This window comes from Cinclus cinclus, chromosome 18, assembly GCF_963662255.1.
Source record: "Cinclus cinclus chromosome 18, bCinCin1.1, whole genome shotgun sequence".
NCBI classification, from domain to species: Eukaryota; Metazoa; Chordata; class Aves; order Passeriformes; family Cinclidae; genus Cinclus; species Cinclus cinclus.
Window position 1 is genome coordinate 947,819 of NC_085063.1, and position 18,675 is coordinate 966,493.

Below are 18,675 nucleotides of genomic sequence, written 5' to 3' on the forward strand. Positions count from 1 at the left end.
TTTCAGTACTACATCAGAAATTCCCCAACCACAAGCTGTTCTTAGACTAAAACTCTGGCAGGAAGGACAAAAGGGATAAAACAGGCATTACTACTCAGACATCTCAGACAATGGACAATCCCAATGGATTTCCTTCCTAACTAGGAGGATGTTAGCTTTTACTAACTTTTAAGAAAGACTAAAAGAAGAAAAAAAAAGAAAAATGTACATGAACATCATATGTCTTTTGCTTCATTTCCAAATGCCTGGCAAGAGCAGTCACTGCAGAGAGCTGCACAGGATAATTAAAACCATTTGTGAAAACAAAGAGATGGTTATTTTTATTTCAGCCATTTCCTTCTCATGGTACAATCCATTTCAAAGAGCACAACAATTCATATATGCAAACCACTAAGCTAAAACTGGTTCAGTGCTGTAATCTTTGAAATAGAGTAATATTTAAAATGGCTGGTTCTTAAATGCTGACATTGGAAAACATCTATGAAACTTGGCACGCATGGTAACCCCCAGCACAGAGAATTAAACTAGTATTAAGATGACAGAGGAAAGGCAGTGAAACTGGAATAGTTGTAACTAACTACCACAACCTCAAACAGATGTTTGAATTACTGGATTTACCCATATTAACTGGACATGAACTCTTGTGTTTTACAAGCCACTGCTTTTAGAAATTAATTTTAGCCTTTAAAATGATTTGCAAAAAATCTTTGGTAATCACATAGTTTCAACACAATACTGCACTGACTCAGAACTGTTTCATTCTAATGCTTCTGTGATGACGTTTTGGGAAAATCTCCCAGTGGGAGTTCACAACCAGAACAAAGTTACAGTTTGTGAAGTGGAAGGTAAGTAGTTACCTTGCTACCTGCAAAGCATGACAAATTGCTTTTCATTCAAGAAACCAGATATTCAAGCCTGTTCCTTTATAGATGACAGTTCCCAGGTATTACATGGGCTGACAACACACAAAGTAAAAGCTCATTTAGAGGGGTATGTGCTCTTCTGTCTAGCTCATGTTGGGCAAAATTCTTTCCTAGCCCCTCTTTTCCGGAAGGTCAAGAGTTTTAATTCACTGCTGGCTGCCTTTTCTCAATGGACACTCCTAAAGGTGTGAGCACACAACAGTTTTACTCAAACATATCTGATCATACCTGGTTGAGGAGGCAGAGTGAACACCTGGCAGCCAGACACGGTTAACCCACTCCATTGCTCTGATGTGACCATCACATTCCTCACAGAATGGTTTAAATTAAGTTCAGCTTTCAAAACAAAGATTAAACCCACAATCTGAAACCCAATGGGTGACAGTACTGTGAGCAGAGAGTTTATGCCATTAAAAGGTGAAAGTCCTAGAACTAGGAATGATTTGGCTGTACAGTGAACCAACTTCTCAGAATGAGCAATACCCTTCTTCCACAGGGAAATACCCTTTTAGCATCTCCAAAGACTCTCTGAAGTTAAAAATTCCTGTTACTAGGACTGTTAGATTGTTGTTATAGACCTATAACAAAAAAGACATCAAGTTCTAGCAATCAGAACTCTCATATCTTATAGAAATTAATTACAGCTGCCTTTCTTAATTCTTCACTTCTTTGCACTGTGAACCATGTCCTACATGGACTTTTGAGGAAAGAGAGGTAAAGAAATATTCTGTGCTGTAACTTCAGGGATATCCTTCCTCAGAGAGGAAGAAGACAGACTGAAGCAATGTAATCAACAGCATATTTTTCCCTAACAGGCAATTAAATATTTTACATTTTACTTAAACAAAACAAAACAAATCAAAACAAAAAAAACCCCAACTGTTACATTTCAAGGTTTCTATAAAGAAAGTACCTAGAAAGTATAAACAGTATTTCTTCAGTGGTAACCTTGGAAGAGAATTTTCTCCAGGGAAAAGCACACAGTATGGCCAGATACTTCCAAGCACTGTTAAACTGCTCTGACATTAACTTGACCAGGTTTCTGAGAACATTCAGTGCTTCCTATAAACTGCAGCTGCTTGATAAACACTGTACCCTACAGCATGCAGCCTCGGTAATGGCACACCCAGGTAACATCCCACCCTGACTGTAGAAATACATTTATCTGTTTGGAGATCAGGTTTCCCAACCCAACTCACATTTTATCAGAAAGGACAACTCAGAGCCCAAAGAAGCACTGAAGAGAAGTAGCACGAGAAAGCTAACAAAACAGCTACCCCAAACAATGGTTTGTTCCATCTGCCCTGTAAAAGCTTGTTTTTCCCTATAGCCATGTTTAGTTTCAGATGGCTCAAAGGCAGAGAGGCTCCTACAAAGCAAAAATCCCAAGCTTGTGCATCTTAGATATTCATGGTGCTGTTCACAACAGGTTTAGACCTTACAATGACAGCATACAAAGGAATCTTCTGAAGTTTACCCAAAGTCCCTTCCTGCCTTGTTACCATTGGAATTTATCTGGAGGCCTCTGCTTACCACTGCTTCAGTTGCGTGACACAGTAGTGAGAAAAAACAGTCACATAAATCCACAAGCTATAAGCTACTTATTCATGTTATTCAATTAAGTTTTGATTGGGGCAATGAAATAATCTTGTGATCACTCAGAGGAAAAACATTAAGTCAATTTTCTTACTTATAATCTATTAACTGATGACTGCCTGGAAGAGGTAATTCAAATCACCTTCCTTTTAGCCACCTTTTTGCAGTTTCAACACTTTTCCTGCAAGTTTCCAAGAAGTTAGCAGAAGCAGTCAGGAAAAACACAAATTAACACCTATGTATTTAAAACAAAGGCATTCATTCATTAAAAATATGAAACACGTAACACATGAACAAAACTTGAAAAGATGAAAAGACACGCAAAAAAAAAAACCAAACCCAAAGTTTTGCCTGTTATGAAGCACCCAGAAAATCAAGGACAAGGGGCCAAAACACACAGAATTGGCACCGGCTTTGAAGTCAGGGTACCTAATCTTGTGAAAATTTTTCACTGAGGATGAGAAAAGTGTGCAAGACTTCTGAAAACAGCCTACAAGTGCAAGCAACATTTATATATTTACCTCCCAGACCTTTTCCAAGTATTTCTGCTCTTCCCTATGTTGTGCATTTAAGCAAAACACAATCTAAGAATGATCTGAAAATAGCATAAATGAAAACAGGTTATTAAAAGAGCATACAACGATATCTTAAAACAAAAACACACTTCTAGGAATTTCTTTAAATTTATTTTCATTTTTTAATAGAAACTAACAATAATTTGGGCTTGAAAGGGCCTCTTGGGGTCATCCCATCCAACAACCTCCAAAACAGGGAACACCAGTATTAACCCAAGCTGTTCAGTATCTTGTAGAAATGTTCACTACATTCAAATAGGAGCAAAATATGTTTTTGTAAAATAGAGGCATTTTAACAGATATTCATGTTTGCAGATACAACGACAACAAAGCGAGTGGCTCTGAGGCTCTACATAAACATGCTATTTTACTAGGGCATAAATGTGCATAATGCCTTCCATTCTTAATGTGTCAGCCTTTCACATCTTCCTGCCATACTGCTGCTGAAACCTACCAAGGAAACTAAAACATATTAAATATGAAATTACAAAAATATGCATTCCTTAGAAATTTTATTCCTCTTGATATTGGCAATAACATGGTAAGAGATACCTCACAGTCAAGATTGCTTACTTCTGTAAGAACTTCATACCACAAATCAAACAGCTTCACTAAAACCACAGGAAATGTCTAACAGTTAAAACAAACAAACCAAACATTGCATATGTCAAGATTTATTTTGTTACATTATTTAATTCTTAGAAGTGCAACCATTTTTTCTGTGTATACTTGTACATTCATTTCAGATGGCTTTCAATTGAAAGACTGAGAAGAATTTCCAAGCTAACTGCTTTGGAAGGATTCTCCTTAGTTTTTAAGCTACTCCTTTAAGATCTTAGGATGTATATTTCCTCTTATTAATAAAAACCCATATAAATGCTTCACTTATTCTCAATTTAGGTGGGGTTTTTTTGTTGGTTTCTTCTTGAAGCCTTCCACTGCTGCTTCATTTTCACAACTTGTTCATATAGTACACATTCAGAGAAAAATTAAAATAAGAATAATAAAAGCTGCATTTAAGAATAAGACTGTTACCCTTCAGCTTGTACCAGCTCATTGCATTGTCATATGGCTTCTAAGCTTCCTTGTAGGAATTACTTGCCAAAACAGATTCCTATTTTCTTACAGAAAACCCATTTTCACCTCCTGCACTCTAATCTTCCTAAAAACTCTTTGTGCCCCCACCTTTCAGAATTAGTAGTTAATTTCTGTAATTTACCTGTCTCTTTTTTGCTACAGCCCCTTTCACAATGGCACAGGCTTTTCCAGTGATGGTCTCTGAACTCCCCCATAAGGATCTGCTGCGCCCACACCCAAAAGCAACAGGAGTGGGGCAAGGCAGCAAGGTCTGCAGACCTGAAACCTACATGGGATATATTCTTGGAGTTTTAGTTTGGAACAGCTCTACTGGGCTCCCACAGTCCCACACCAGCAGGACCACAGCTCCCAGTTTAGTTTCATCAAAAAGCAACACAGCTTCCTTGACCCAAGCTCACTTCACAAGTCAAATCAAGTGCAGTCTGGGAGAACATTCAATGGATTAATTTCCAAAGTGGCCTCCTCATCCAAATTAAAACAATCAAACCACTAATGAAGATTGTTTCTTTTCCTGTTCTCTCTGCTATACCTTCTGGCACTGAGGAAAACTTGCAGAGGTCTCACATCCACTGCCTCAAATTCAGTCTTTTTGCATTGCTTCTGTTCTCCTTTAATTCCCTGCCCATGGACAGGAGAATTTTCATATGTGACCTTGCTTGGTCACTTTCTTTCTGGACTGCCACCTTTCACTCCATTTTGACAGTTTCAGATGTGATTCTTTTTCAGAACATTTTCCTTTATAAAATTATAAAAAAGGAAGTCCCAAGATTCTCACTCTCTGTCAGTGGGACAGGTGTGTTTTCTCCCTTCTTCAAAATCAAAGCTAGAAAATTGCTTCTACAAAACTACTAGGAAGTTTTAACTGCTGTGCTCTGGTATAAGTAAAAATCAGAGTATTTTTAGTCAACTAGATTAAGATTACATTTAGAGTATATGTCTGTTTAACACAAGTTATGAATCCGGTAGTTTAATAAAAAAAGTCTGTCATAAAACACAACATATTTGTGTCATCAAACAGGGCAAGATTGTCTCCCTTGAGGCCTAAGTGATGAGCCAGACCACAGAACTGCTTTTTTCATGTGGAAGGAGAAGTAACTGAGTACCACTACCTGTATAAGCACAATTTTTTTTTTCCACAAGGAGGATAAATTTCCAGAAGTATTAAGCATCTAGAGATGCTGAAAAACAGAAGTTTCTTTTCCTGTTCATTCTATGCATTAGAGAAAATCAGTGAAGCCCACTCTGTGCCACATTAAAGTGAAAAGTCCAGCTCCTGTGAGTGATTCTCCACATTCCTGGTAATGAAAAAACAAATTATACTCCTTTCTTTGAAAGGGCAAGAAGCATGATCCAAGAAGCTACAGACTGACCAGCATCATCTCAACTCCAGGGAGGTCAGGGAGCAAATTCTCACAGGAGCCATTTCCAAACATAATGTGGACAAGAAAGTGATTTGTATTAGTCAGCATGGATTTATAAATGGGAAATAAAATAAATCTGACTAACCTGAGAGCTTTCTTTGAGAATATGACTTGGTAGCTGGGACAACACCATATCCTACAACCTCACACAAGGGGATGAAGCAGGGACCAGGCAGGACTATGGGGTAGACTGCAAGCCTGGATGAAGGGCAAGGTTCCTGGGGCTGGGATCAGAAGTGCACTGTCCAGTTAGAACCCAGGCATCAGTACTGTAGCCCAGGGGTACAGACTTGACCAGTGCTTTTTAAGTTCCCCATCTGACCTGGACCCAGCTCACTCTCAGCAAATATGCTGATGAAACAAAAATTCCACAAGGGGGAAGTGCAAAGTTCTGTAGGTGGGGAGGAATAAATTCATGCACCAGTAAAGGCTGGGGGGCCTTTACAACTGAACAACTCTGCAGAAAGCACTGGTGCTGTTGTACACGAACTAGCAATAGTTCATCACAATAACAACAAATAAAAGGGTTGCCAGCATCCTGGATTAGGAAGAAGCATCTCTAGCAGCATGAGGAAGGTGATCCTTCTCTCTCATTCTAATTCTAGGCTTCCCAAATCAAGTGTGACACAGATGTACTGATGTGACACCAGCAAAGGGCGATAGAGACAATAAAGTGATTGGGAAGAGGCTGAGAAAGCTGTTAAGCCTGGAAAGGAGAATGATCAGGAGCATCTTATCAATGTGTATAAATACTTGAAGGGTTAAAAGGCTGAAGGCAGACTCTCCCTAGCAGTATTCAGGGATGGGACAACAGCCAGTGGCCACAAATTAAAATACAGGAAATTCAACTTAAAAACAGGGGATGGAGTTATTTATTTTTCTGTGGGGCAGTTGAACAGCAGAGAAATTGTCAAAAGAGGTTAAATTACTATTCTCAGAGCAATTCCAAACCTGATTGAACACATTACTGACCACTCTAACTGGTCTTGCGCTAAGATGAATTTGGATGTCCATGTCCAGAAGTCTCTCTCTTTGAGCTCCCTAAAACAACCTCAATGATTCCTGCTGTACCTGTCCTGTTCATTTTGGCTCTCTGTCCAGATTCCTCCTCTAAAGAGACATCAATCAAGCTGGTCATATATGCTATTTTTTTCCAAACCGAGGATCCCTTTGACTACCCAGTTATTAATACATCTTAAGTTTTACTAGTTTGAATAGAAAGGCACAGATTGTATAAATCAGCATTGCACATTCTTCAGGTTCAGTAATGTTCATCTTGAACATCACGACTTTCATTTCTACAGCTTTTCCTAAGTCCTAAAATTCAATGCACAAGGCTACACCAGGTATTCTCACTTACAAAAACTACTTTCTTTTCTCTTACTGCTGCTGTATATTATAAGAACCAAAGCAATACAGCTTGAGTAAATTTCCTACATGTCCACCACTATACAGACCCAAGTGTTAGCCAGCTCCAATGAATGACAATCAGGTAATAAGAAACTGAAAACCATGCAGAAGTCAACTGGCTCAACCGTCCCTACATAAAGATGTTACTAGACACTTCATATGCACAATGTTTTCCTGGCTGATTTTCATTTTCTTCTGCCCTAATAAGAAACCTCATAAAAATTCACATATCACTGCCTTGGAATTATAAAAACATCAGAGATGAGAAAGTCATTAAATGTCATGGCTGATACTCTCTTTATCCAAAATTATATCATAATCTGTTGATGCTTTTATATATTTTCTTGATTTTAACTTACATGGTTATTATTTACCCAAACAAATCTGGACAGTTACCTTTATGTTGCTCCATATGTCTCCCATGCTGCTTTAAAGCCACTGTTCTGGAATTTTCAGTCAAACTAATTACTATCTTCTACCTAAGAATATCCCATCTGTGACAAATTTAGGCTGGACAGTTGCTTAAAGGATGCCAATCCTTCAACATTTTATAAAAGCTTCTCCTAAGTGTCTATATGTATTAATCCAAACCTCAGTAAGAGAGACTAGCACTGAAGTTTCACTTATGATACTAAAACCAAACAAAAATAATGCTGTCAAAACTCCCCATGATGTCTATACAGGTAAGTTGATTTTGAAGGTATAATATAGCTGCATACCATAACATAGCTGCCTTTCTCATCAATGCACTCTTCTACCACTTCAGCCTGATTTTCACTCAACCACTGACATTCCCTCATTTTTCAGTGCCTACATTTATCTTCCCTATCTCAGTACAGACATACCCACATAGCATCACAGCTCACACTACTGCTTTATTTTTCAATTAAAAAGGCAGAAATAGTCAACCTTCCTGAGCAAATTTCAGAAACTGGAGAATTTAATTTGATGCTTATGGGAAGAGACAAATAGACTGGTATCACTGGATATGTTAAGCGAATCACTTGAACTTTAATTTGACACATTATTTTGTGACTTGCCATTGGAAGAATATCCATGGTTTTTATATTACAGCTTTTAAATGTACATTTTTAAATGTACTTCAAAGGCATTACTACTTTTGAAGTGTGTTCTGCCAGTTGATGGGGGCAATTGAAAGGCAGACACCAATAGAAAGAATTTGACTATGAATATTAAGGCAACACAAAAGTAAAATAATACATTCAATAAAACTACACACTTGGCTTAGCAACAAGCAAAAAGATGCAAGGTAATGCACCTAATAACTGCTATATGAGAGACAGGATAATGACAGAGAAAGATACATCACCAACTGCCTGAACACTGCCAGCCAGAGCCCACAGTTGCTGGGGACCCCTGTTCTACAGTGATGACCTGGAGAACCCTGCCCAGCAACTGGGAAAATCCTATGTGGTGCATCCACCCATAGGTGAGGCCTCCAAATTCACCTTGAAAATGGGTCCAGATTTTATAGGCCCAAATCAGCTAGTCAAAGTGACTTGATAGTATTTTTAGCACAGAAACTCCTGGATCTGATGGCACACTTCCTGACCAGCAGGGACCAGAGCTGGGCCAGAGTTCAGGCCTTGGCTGGGAGGGTTTTCTACTACAATATCCCTAAAACGAGCCTCTATTCATGGCAGTTGGTAAAGTTCCTTAAAATGACATATTTCTTGCAGATAACTACACAAGGTTATACATAAGCTATATGTATATAGAGCTAACATAAGCATCTGTGTCATTTATTTTTAACTAAATAATACTGATGGTGTTAGTCACATAATGCCCTGGGTTCATCTTGTAAATCAGCTCTGGCTGAGGCCTGCCACTCAGGCCTAAGCACATCAAAGTGTCAATAAGAAATGCTTTATCTGCTGCAAAATAGAACAGCAAAACAAAATATGAGGCCACTACCTTCTGTTTTGCCACCCACCTTGCAGCTTTGGAACAAGTCCCTTCAGAAGCAGTTACACATTCAGTTATTAACAGAGGGCAGCATCTACAGAGGATTTCATAATCTCCAGCCATTAGTTTTACTTTTTATTTACAGTGCTTGCTTCACGTTATTTCCCCATTCCTTTCTCAGAGCTACATTTCATTATCAATGGTTCATACACACACCTAAACAAACCTGCAAAAAGCTTTTAACTCTGGGGAGTGAAAAAAACCAGAAAGCTTGACCATTAAATTACCCAACTACCTGTAGTCACTACTAAGAATGACAACTTCAGCAGCCATTACAGTTGTTGTACATGTATATATGTTTGCAAAATTGTACACTTGTAATGTTTTTACAAGTAGCTTCTGGAAAGACTGCTGTCTACCAGCAAAATGTCAACCCTGATCATCTCACCTGGAAGCCTCAAATGGAGCAGAGAATTTTCAAAAATGCAGCACTGGTGTCTACATGAACCTAAACATGATATCTCAGGATGTTCTGTACAGGACTGTCCAGCACACAATGCACTTTAAGTTTCCAACAGCACTGCTGAAGGTTTAATGAGCACTATCTCCCTCTATAGGTATAGCAATGAAGAGAGCCCCAGACACACCTCCACTCATTTGCTCCAAAGAACACAGATAAAAAGGCCCATGGAGCTTTCAGGAGATATTGCCTATAAAAACTTGCTAAACAGAACCTCACTGTAGGTACCTGAGCAATAAACGAAACTGAAATAGACTGCACAGCTCTGCAATTCAGCCTGGGCAAGGCTCATCAAAAAATGATGAATCATTCCTTACTACCAGCAACAACCACACATCTGAAATGCACTGATGACTTGACAGCTCTTGAAAAAGAAATCTCTTTGTAACTTGCTGCTTGTACTTGCTTCAGCAAAGTACACGGTGTAAGACAGTTCCTGTTGATTGACTCAGCTGTGGGTACAAGAACTGCTGTAGACAACACACTAAAATTCTGAAAGGTAACTCACTACCAAGGTATGACTACCCATACACTGCCCCCTAAGAAAAATAAGCTACTTCTCTGAGTATTCTCAAACAGTAGAATCAAAGAAACTATAAGTGAAAAGCTGGTACTTGCAACAAAATGAAGTAATATTGCTGTGTGCAAAATTAACTGTCAGCAGAAAATAAAGGTAGCATTTTTCGAAGCTAAATTACTTATTACTAAAGTAAAGCCAAAAAGATGCAATGGAAATTACAATTTCAGGGAGAGGAAAAAGTAGTGAGATTATTTAATATTCAGATACCCGAGGTATCTGAAAATCTGCTACGGGTCACTTTTCCAAAAGTGCAAACTGCGGCAAGCAAAACCTTGCATTCCAGAGGAGTCGTCTTCATGTTTTCTAATTTCAACAGAAGTCCATTACCTGCTTCCTAGGAATTTTTCATAAGTGACCAGATGGCAACATGAAAGTACAGCCATGAGTGGAAAACACACCCATCCTAACCCTATAAAATCTGACTGCTTGCTACATTCCAGCTCATGTAAAATAAAACAGAAACTACATCACTATTCTAATATTCTCAACACTTCCATTAAACTTGGGTTTTGTGAGGCTGCCCTAAAATTCCTTTATGAAAAAAGGAATTTAAAGGAATTTCCTTTATTTAAAATTGACCTTTATCAAAAGATAAAGCAGATGTCAGAAATCTTAATTCTTCCAACTAATAATAAGTAAAATCCTTAAACAAAAGTTTTGGTCTGTACATCCTAGATCTTCAGTGTGAAAAATTGATATTTGCACATTAAATAAAACCAAAAGAACAAGACCATCTTCTCATAACAAACACTGACTGTATCCTTCAATTTCAAGGGAATCACCTTACTGCTGGGATACAACTGGAAGCCCACAGGTTGGTGAAGAAGCTTAGGACTGGTTCCTAAACCAAAACTTTCAAGTGAACCAGCAGTAACTGCACCACCCATGTGTCAGCAGTGCAGCTGCTGCACCTATGGAGCAGTGCAGATCGGGTATTCCTCTCCTGCAGCTGGATACTGCCCAGGGGGTGGGCCCACCCTTCCCCTTGACACTCCCCTGTCTCACAGTCCTTCCCTATCGTTGTGTCAATTCTCATCATAAACTGATATTCAATGACCTGTTTTAATCCAGGAAATCTTCAGGAAAAAAAGCCTAGGGCTCTCATAACTGTGAAACAGTGTATTCTTTAAAAAGAAAATAGGCACACTTTGCAAAATATTCTGTGCAGAGAGAGTGATTCATTGTGAACACACTACATCATATATCTACTCTCTCATGGTTTCCCTGGCCATGCATCACGTGGAACATCAAAAAGGAACCCACATACTGGAGCAAAAGAACAGGCCCATAGAGTTATAATGCTGTGCAATGATCACCTCAATCAGCAAAACATCTTTACAGATGCAAATACTGAGTCTGAACCATGTGAGGAGTTCTGACAGCTTTCTTCTGAATTCTGTTTGGACACTTTATCTGGCTTGCAATACATCAGAACATTACTGTGTGAGTTTAGAAGTCATGAAGGCAGGAATACAGAATATGAATTATAGAGTTTACGATTTCTAAAACAGGAAGTGAAATGCCAAAAAAGCAAAGAAATCCCAGCTGTGATACAGACTCTCTTAGAATAGATCTCATCCCTATTATTACAGTCTAAGTCCCCTTCTCTCTCACCTCCCACATCAGCCACCCTTAACTATGAATTTCACTTTGTTGCTGTCTTTCTCCACTCAAACACAGAATGCATTGGGAAACTTCCAGCCTCAAAATGAACAGGCATTAGTCTGAAAATATTTTCACCCCTAATAGCCCCCTCAGGACAGTATTATTTTGTTCACATCGTAAGTGTGAAAGCAAGATGTTGCTTAAATGTTATTTTTTTCTTTAACAACTCAAGCTCTCACTAGTGCCTTAAGTCTTGTAGTTCTGAGAGCCTCATGACAAGTGGAAAAGGGAATGGAGAAAAAAATACCCCATGCCACAGTGCCTCAAAGGGCTATGTTTAAAACCTTTAAACCATGGAGAATATAACATAAACCACCAGCAATGTCAACAGGTCTCCAGACAGCAAATCCATCTGCCCAAACCAGATTTCAGAATAGGAGTTAAACACCCTGATTCAGTGGGTACACAGAAGAACAATGAGAACACCACTGCCTCATGAAAGCTTTTTCACTGACCGGAACTCAATTTGGTTCACGCAAAGGTTTAATAAATGCAGCATTCTCTGGAAATTAGTCTTTTTAATATTCACAAAATGCCTCAATGGTATAAGGCAAAAAAAAAGATATTCTGAAATCTTACTGGTAAACTCAATTTAATGTACACAAAGTGGAACATGCCAATTACATGCAGGATTACTGCTTGTGGATCCTAAGTTTTCCTCTGTATCTTTAGGTGATGAGCCGTTAAATAGAATTAGAAATGTTACACGTGGTGAGGTCCGCTTGAAAACACGGGTGACAGCTGTTTAGTTTGGGCAGCTATGGAAGCTTCTTCCATGTAGACTGAGGTGATCAAAGTGTCTTCCTTCAGCATTTCCCTCCTCTTCCCTGCTAACGTTACACACATTATTCCCCCTCAAACAGCTGCAATAAAACTGCTCTGAAGGCTTCACCATTGAAGACATCACATGCACTGGGTCAATCACATACATTTAAGAACCAAAGCAGCTTTGTGATTGAACTGGTGTTGTTAATGTTCCTTCCAACCCAAATCATGCTGTGATCCTGATACAAAAAGCAAGACAGTATGACAATTCTCACTTTTTATGTTTAAGATCACAAATTTTCTCTCATTTTCTTTACAAAGAGCCCTTCACATGCAGGACGGCCCAGGAAGTCTTAATCTGAATCGATAGGAAAGGGTGTTGAGGTAAAATCTGGTGAAAATATGCAGCTCACCACTTTCCCAGAAGTCAGTAAGCATGGTTAAATATTAGGCCAAATTCATTACCATTTATGAACTTTTTTATATATTGGTCCTCATTTCTTATCTAGTCTATGAAATTATATACTTACAGCAGAAGGAAATACACATGTACACATCCAAGGCACACACACTTGTAGAGACAAGCTTATTAAGAAAAATTAATCAGAGTGATCCACAGATCACTTAATTCAGGCTCTGAAAAGCCAAAGCAGAAAAAACTTTATAGAAGAATCCTTACAGAGAACAAATTCACTCCATCTAGCTGCTCTGCAAAGAGATGAAAAAAACCAGCACTGACAGAGCAGAAACCTCAGTGTGTCAGAAAAGTAGAAAAGTATTCAGAGCAACAAGTCTTAATCCATTCAAATGTTTATGAAGCCAGCAGTGAAAAAAATAAAAATCTGGCTATCTGAGCACTCTGTTGAGAAAGAATAGAGATTATAAATACATAATTAAAAGTTACTTAGCACTGGGGACTGGATGGATGGATACTGACCAAAAGCATGTTAAAAATTAACACAACCCACTCTCCTATGTCTCAGTCCATCTCTTCAGCTTGCTCAGCATTGAGCTTTCCTTCACTTTTTCCATTGAATGAGGCAAAGCTAAAAAGAGTAGTAAGTTATTAATAACTCGCCCAGGCAAAATGCCATCCCAATCATGTGAAACTGAAGGGATCAAAGAGCCTGTTTTATTTTTCAGTAAATTAACATGCTTCCAGTCATACATTTTATATTCCTGATGGATATTTCACTGCAGAGGGTTATTAATTTGATGAATTAATGAATAAATCAGAAGCAGATTGCAGACCTGTCTTACCATGTCTTTTTCTGTTTCAAGATCACCTTAATCTTTTCCCTGATATTTCTTTTCCTTAGTAATAAACTTAAAAAGATTACTAGGTACCCAGCTAATAATTAGAAAGAAAAAATATGTGTAAAGGCTACCGTTGCAAGAAAAATAGACCTATCAAAAACAGAAAACAGAACATGAAGATTTTATAGAGGCTGATAGCGACACACTCCTCTTGAAAGCTCCAGCTTCTGTATCACTAACAAATCCAGAATGTGAGATCTGCACATTTCAGGTAAAGGTAAGTCACCTAACTTTCACTTCCTGATTAGAAACAAGATTCCACAAAATCAAACTGGAACAATCTTCCTGAACAGGCCTCTTCTTGCTGAGCAACAACACCATTTGAGATCCATCTTCAGAACCAGTGATGCAAATGCAAACATGACAGGAGTACAGTGCCTGACTGAAACAATAGGCCTCTTCCAGCAGCAGAGTTGAGAATAGCTTGGGCAGGTGGGCAGAAGGCAGGAATTATCAGTTCCTAAACAAGAACTCTGTAATAAAACTTAAAAAAAAAAGCTGCCAAGTTTGAAAAACTATTTAAATAACCAGCACAACAAGATCTGGTGCTGTGTTTCCTCAGAGAGGAAAAAACCTGCTGTGCTTTGGTATAGCAAAAGTAGAAATTCCAGGCATAACTTGAGAGCTGGTCATATGAAACAGGGACTTGGCTTCTTCAAAACACTTTCTCAGTTTGTTGCAATACTTTCATTTCTACTATGTGTAATTCGCAATTCTTATGAAGGAAAATATCAATCCATCAGCTCCAGCAACTCTGCACTACAGTAAAACCTGAGTGTCAGTCATTTAGAGAAAATGACCAAATCTCTACTGCTTCAGTCTTCAGAGAGAAGGATGAAGAACCTTTCCTCACCTAAACGTGCACACAGAATTAGCTCAGATAACAGTCCAACCAAGCTCAAGAAAGACTGCCTAAAGTCTTTAAAAATACTCAAGTTATGAGACAGTAAAACTAAATATCTAGAATACTCCCAAACTAGACTACAATCATGACTTGTCTACTTCCTCTTCTGAGGTGAGTACTCACTTCAAAATGCTTTTGCAGCTGGGCAAAGTACAGTTACAGTAAGGAACTCGGGCCAGCACTCCTCTGGGTTATCCACACACCTTCACTTTCCTCACTTGTGAAGGCACAAAGAAGTTCCTGCAATTATGCAACATGTAAGTACAGCAGAATGACAAAAGCTAAAATGTTACATGAATGTAACAAGCAAACAGAAAAGCTTAAAAATAAACTCTCAGAAGCACTCCCAGAAGCTTCACCACCACCATGTGAGGGTTTTTCTTCTACTCTCACCCTACAAACTCTCTTCCTTCCTTTTAAGAAGAAATCAAATTGGTTTTACTGCTTGAAAAGTACTTCACTATGACTGAATACATTTACCACTTTGTTTAAACAGCTTAAACTCACAAAAGATGTTTACTTAGATGTTATCATTGATTGACACTGATAATGCTACTGACAAGCATCTTATCTCTTGCACATGTTGTAAAATAAGAAGAAATTACTTTGTAAATCTCTCACGAAACATTTTTCAAGAAGTCTATGACAAGATCTCTTAAAAATTATTAATTTAAACTCCTCAAGGCAAACATCATGCTACTTTACTGCCTTTTTTTCTATTATTTATTCTGTTGTTTCCCCCAAACCATTTTGAAACTTAGGAACAAAGAAATAAGATAACTCATGCTTCAGGTCTATTTCACAACAGAGGAAACAGAACTTAAAGAAGGGGGAGAAAATTGAGGGAAGAAAAAGCAGTGACACTGCTTAACTAATAAATTCATATAAATAATCTTCTCTCAATCTTTCTTAAGCCCCAAAATAACTTTAATCTGTAAGAAGCTTTCAAAATTAGCACTCAGAAGTCTCAGTTATTTTCCACTCCAACATTATCTTTCACATCTACTGTATAAGTTCTTGTTTTAAGGGCAAGAAAACTCACTTTGGGCCTGAATGCTACACATTATTCCAAAGATCACTTGGAAGTGAATGCATTCAGTGCAGTGATTAAATGTCAGCTAAATCACAACTAAGAATGCACACTAGACACAATTCAGATTTAAACAGCTGTAGTGAATAGTAAGGTAATTGCAATTAGAACTGCTTTGGACTTTCACTTTAAGAAAACAGAAAAGAATTTACTGGTTTTTCAAATAATAAGTTTTTAAGCATTAAAATCCTCAGAACCAAAGACAATCCGCGCCTGTGACTTTTCTCAGGTAAACACAAGCAATTGCTGGATCTACTGTCACTCTCTCAGCACAGAATGCCTTCTTTCAAATACCCCAGTCCAGATTTCTCTCCACTTCCCTTTGAAAAGGTTTACAGACAGGGTAGCAGAAGCCAAGCAAAACAATTTAAAAGAAATTAACAAAAATAAGCATCAATATATTGGGAAAGGATAGTCTAAAATACCCTGGTTTCTGACTTCTTCAATTCTAACTAAGCTATAAAGGTAAGTTTTGCTGGGGGTATTTTCTGAAGCATCAACGGTAAAGACTGCCACAACACAGGTACCCCAAACGCTACCTTTCTCTGCATCACACACAGATCCGAAGGTGTTCTGCCAATTTAACATCACAAATTATAGCGAATAAAACATGCTGAATTCTCGAATATCAGAGCAAATTAGAGAAATCCATCCTCGAGCACTTTTGTCTGCTTGTATCTCGATAGCACTGCATACAAGGTCAAAGACAACCTGCGTGGGAGCGGAAGAGTTAACAGCCAGAACTTGTCCGTGTTTCCAAAATAGAGCGGTGGCACCAACGTTGCCATTCTGCCGTGTTTACAAGAGGGAACACCGTTGGGGATAAACCTCCGTAGTCACGCTTTATCGCTAGGAAACATTCCTTCAATGTCCGGCTGTACTCGGCCGAGACAAAGACACCGAACTGTCGAACACCTGGAAGGAGCCCCGGGACAGAGGGAGCACACACGCGGAAAAGAGGCTGTGCTGGAAGAGCTGCGGAAAGCACAGCCCTGAAGGGAGCGAGGCCCCGTGAGGGCGAAGGTTTAGAGGCAGACCGTGGCGACCAGGAACCGGGAGAGGCTGGCGGGGTCCGGCTGGGCAGGGACACAACACTGCCGGGGACAGCGGGGGTAGGGATTCAGACCTAGAGGCACCGGGGTGCGGGCAGGTGCCCGCGGCAGCCGCAGAGGGGCGGCGGGGATGGGCAGCGCGAGGGTCCCGGGACCGCCGCTCGCGCCCTGGGAATAGAGCGCTACTGCCCTGCTGCCGGAGCCGCCCGCGGGGCCCGGGGGTACAGAGCGGCGAGTCCACCCTCAGCGAGCCCTCCCGGGGCGAGCGGCCCCTCCGGATCCGGGCCCGACCGCGGGGTTCCCGCGCCCCCCATGTCTCCCTCTCGTAGGGTCCCGTCCCCAGCGCTAGCCCCGCGTCCCCTCTCCGCTCCCCGGCCCCGTTCCGCTCACCAGCGGCGGTTCCCCGTTCCCTCAGGTCCAAGATGGCAGCGAGGCCCGCCCGGCCTCCGGCAGCGACTTATCAAAGTCGGGCGCGACATGCGCAGGCGCCGAGTCCCCTGGCTGGGGCACAAGGACTACATCTCCCTCCCTGCCCCGCGCCAGGCACTGCGCATGTTCGGTGAGGGTCACGGGGCCACCCGGCAAGGAGGGCCATGTGAGATCGCTGGTAAAGAGCGGAAATCCGTATCGTGTGGGGCCGGGCTGGGAGGGTTGGGGGTGTTTACCCGGCGAAGAGAAGGCTCCAGGGACGCTTCAGAGCGCCTTCCAGTGCCTTAAGGATTTCCGACGGAGCTGTAGAGGGACTTTGAACAAGGGTCTGGAGTGACAGGACAAGGACAATGGCTTCCCACTGTCAGAGGGCAGAGTTAAATGGGATATTGAGAAAAAATTCTTTGCTGTGAGGGTGGGCAGGCCCTGGCACAGGTTGCTCTGAGAAGCTGAGGCTGCCCCTGAATCTCTAGAAGTGTCCCAGGCCAGGCTGGACAGGTGCTTGGAGCAGCCTGGGACAGTGGAATGTGTCCCTGCCCATGGCAGGGGGTGGAACAAGATCTTTAAGGTCCCTTCCAGCCCAAATAATTACATGAATCTGTGATTCTGTAAAAAGAGTGTATATGTATGGGTGTGTGTATATATGTGTATGTGTACACACACAATGCAGTGAAAATCTTGGATAATCAAAGCACCCCTGAGGGCTCTGCACATACAAGAACACCTTGAGGAGCCCACAGTCATCCCTGTCCCTGTGTTATTGCAGTGACATCAGTAATGGGAAATCCCTGAGAGCACAAAGGGACATCCTGGCTAACATGAGTCTGTGACAGTCAAGCAGCTGAGACATCACTGCTGTCACTGTGGGCTTTGGAACACAAAATAAAGCCCTTTTAAAATAAAATCATTTTTGTGAATTTAAAATATCTGCTGCAGGTTGCTGTATCTGCTGCAATGGCTTAAGCCATTGATAGTATTTAACTTTTACTTAAAATCTTGTTTCAAGTGTATTTTTTTCTTAACCTGAACACACTTGCATAAGTGAATGCATAGAAGTTACAATGCACTTCCTCTTTTGACAGTAAGGAATGAGAGAGTCCACGGTTGGAAATCAGAGGAAAGATTGCCCAATCTTCAGAGAGTAGAATATCCTCAATAGTTCTTCAGAGAAATTATACACTTTGCATGTACAAAGTTTCGCATTTTCGTACAACTGGTAGGGATGTGAAAGTCCACTTGTCTTCCACACATAAACTTCAGTAAGATCTCACAGCCACAATTAAGTAACTGTTTATTTTGATAAGGCCAAAGCAATAAAACAGCTCCAACTGTTTCCTCGACAGACTAACATGCACATTTCGATGCCAGTCAGCCATCTGTGGTTCCCACTGACCAAGGTACATG

At 40.2% G+C, this 18,675-nt stretch overlaps 1 protein-coding gene across 3 annotated transcripts in view; it reads right to left on the minus strand.

The window, feature by feature from the left end:
* The window catches only part of ITCH (itchy E3 ubiquitin protein ligase), a 57,849-nt gene extending 40,559 nt beyond the window's left edge, over positions 1-17,290 (minus strand). For 2 of the 3 annotated variants that reach the window (XM_062505153.1, XM_062505151.1), the window contains exon 1: positions 17,233-17,290. The gene's annotated coding sequence lies outside the window, so the exon portion shown is untranslated. Of the gene's footprint in view, positions 1-14,823; positions 14,941-16,329; positions 16,346-17,232 lie in introns of those variants that run through there. The other variant, XM_062505152.1, reaches the window with a different exon arrangement.
* Between the last annotated feature and the right edge of the window lie 1,385 nt (positions 17,291-18,675).